This window comes from Zea mays, chromosome 7 (genome assembly GCF_902167145.1).
Source record: "Zea mays cultivar B73 chromosome 7, Zm-B73-REFERENCE-NAM-5.0, whole genome shotgun sequence".
NCBI classification, from domain to species: domain Eukaryota; kingdom Viridiplantae; phylum Streptophyta; class Magnoliopsida; order Poales; family Poaceae; genus Zea; species Zea mays.
This window is the reverse complement of record NC_050102.1, coordinates 144172807-144175374: the sequence shown is the minus strand read 5'-3', so window position 1 is coordinate 144175374 and position 2568 is coordinate 144172807. Positions and strand designations below refer to the sequence as shown.

Here is a 2568-nt window from a genome sequence, read left to right as displayed (position 1 = left end):
CCGAGTGTTTTTTTTACCTAGTGTCTGGCACTAGCAAACATTTGATTTGCCTAGTGTTTTGACACTCGGCAAACGACTGATTTGCCTAGTGTCTTGCTTTGCCGAGCGTAACACTCGGCAAAGAAGATCTTTGCCTAGTACCCGTGAATTCACACTCAATATTTAGCGCTAGGCAAAGTTTGTCTCTCCCGTAGTGCTTCACCAACAACCACTTCTCAGTAATATTCGTACGTCGATGTTTAAGAAGTTTCGGTCTAGTCAACATCTGTCGTGGCTAGAATTTTGACTGTGGTGGTGTTCGAGTTAATTACCATGTCTTTGTATTGCAATGGGGTGTCTTTGTGTAATGGGTTTCGGCCTAACAACTATATTATAAATATATCTCTCAACCTTGTTTAGGGTTAGAGTTACACTCTCCAACATAACACTTAGTAAACTAACTAGGTCAGTGCCCGTGCGTTGCAACGGAAACATATAATACCTCGATAACTTATATATATATATATATGTTATACTGTTATAAGTTGGAGAACGACATCCACGAGCTGTCTGGGATATGACGTCGAAGAGAAACTCAGGCCTGTGACGCATGAGAGACCGCCCATTTGTGAGACACTTGAGAAGGGCAAGGTAGTCTCATGAAGGGAGCAAGGTCTAGGGGACAACGGTGGAGTGGCGACGCATGGTCACGGGGTGGAGGCCTTGACGACAATGGTGTGCGGTCGAGAAGGTGCGCGTGGGAGCCGTCAGAGGGACGGTGCAGCGGCTGGCAGAGCCGCGTCGGGGCCGGTGCCTGACGTAGCTCCGCCTGCCGTAGGGGGAGGGAGGGAGAGGCTTTAATCAGTACCAGCATCTACTGCTTGTACAATGTTTTGTCTCTATGGATTGCAGCTGCAACAGTCTGAACAGATGGCTTTAATCTGAAGCGAACAACCTATCTTGGCTGGGAGCATCGACATCGCGCCTTGATGGCGGTAGCAGCGGGCATAGGGGTCATCGTAGGAGAAACGGCGGGGGCATAGCCTTGCCCCTATGGACGCACCCCTTCCACGCTTAATAGTATAGTAATGCTTAATAGTAGGGATTACCATGTTATCATTTTTTGAAATCAAAAGGGTGGAGGGCGAATGCGATTACGTCCTATATATATAAAACCCGAGTGACCTCTCCAAATTAAGCATTCCTCCATACTTCCTACCTTTGTTGTGTTCTTCACTTCTTCTCGACCCTTGGGATCCGTAATTCGGCCGGTTAGGTAACACGACGACATTCTGGGCGCAAGATGCTTGAGCCAAGCCATAGCAGAGACGTCACTCCAAACAACTTGGATTCAATGGATTTCATGAATCAGGTCCAAGAACATTCGACCTTCACCTGATTTGGAGAAACTTTTAAATTCAAAAAATCTCCAAGTATTTTTTTCAGTCTATTACATTATCATTATCATTTATGCTTATACGCATTCTATAGAGCCACCCATACGGTGGAAAGGTTACTGCAATACAGGCAGTCCAAGGAATCTATATAAATACAACTTTTGGTACGACGGGGTAATACTAATGCATAGTTACACTACAATAGCAATGCAGTGCAGAACTGCATATTCCTGAAGACACTCAGGCGTTCAATCCACAGTCTCAGGAGAAGATCTAGACCTCCTCAAACGATTTCCTACCAAAAATACACGCATTAGTCTAGCTGATCAATGGATTGTACGTACATTTGTTAGGGGGTAAGGATACAGAGACTCACGATTTTTTCCGGTAAATGTTGGGCTGTAGTTGTAAATTAAGTTATCCAGCACTTTGTCGGCAGGAGGCCTGTTTGGAGACTTGCGTGCTTGGCTGTTCCACGACACGGAAAGGGTGAGCTAGGTAAGCATGAACTCCATTTTTCTTTCACCACTCTTGCAAGTTTCATCAAAGCAAGGTCCTTTCTTGCATATGCTTAAACCAACATGAAGTACTGCCAACTTGAATTGTATAATAATAGAAGTTAAAGCCTACAACAACAAACCTGATAAAATGATTGGCAAAATGTTGAGTAACCTGTATTGCATCTTCGCTGTGTGGGATCATTGGTTTCCTCCACTCAAAAATGGCTTTCTGCATCAAATGAGGATAGTTTTATTGTGGCATAAAGCCACTTGTATTTGGTGAGTAGCCACAATTTGATATATTGTGAATATAATCTAGGAATAAATACATTGCACAAGAGAAAAGGAAGAACCAATAAGAACACTAAATGTGGAACTCCTGAAACAGCTACAACTAAATTACCTCAGGATGCCATTGCGTGCAAGTGATTGGATAATTATTGGCTTGTACAGTTGAGACATAAACCTGATTTGATCAATATAGTTATTGTTTTCCGAACCATGTGGAAGCTAATGCACATACAATTCAGAGTTTCTACAAACCTGCATTTGCAAACAGTATATAAAAAAGTCCATTCATTTTAAAAAGTTGACCTCTTAATCTTTTCTGAAGTTTGTTGTTGAAGTAGAACACGGTAGTGGTAGTACTATTAGTATCTTCTGCACAGAATGACACATGATTTAATTTCTAC

General features: G+C 42.8%; 1 long non-coding RNA gene across 1 annotated transcript; it reads right to left on the bottom strand.

The window, feature by feature from the left end:
• Positions 1-1751: 1751 nt before the first annotated feature.
• LOC103632849 (uncharacterized) lies at positions 1752-2352 on the bottom strand. The gene is made up of 3 exons (XR_556179.2): positions 2280-2352; positions 2017-2105; positions 1752-1844 (listed from the first exon to the last, which is right to left on the bottom strand). It is a non-coding gene; the product is annotated as an uncharacterized lncRNA (long non-coding RNA).
• Between the last annotated feature and the right edge of the window lie 216 nt (positions 2353-2568).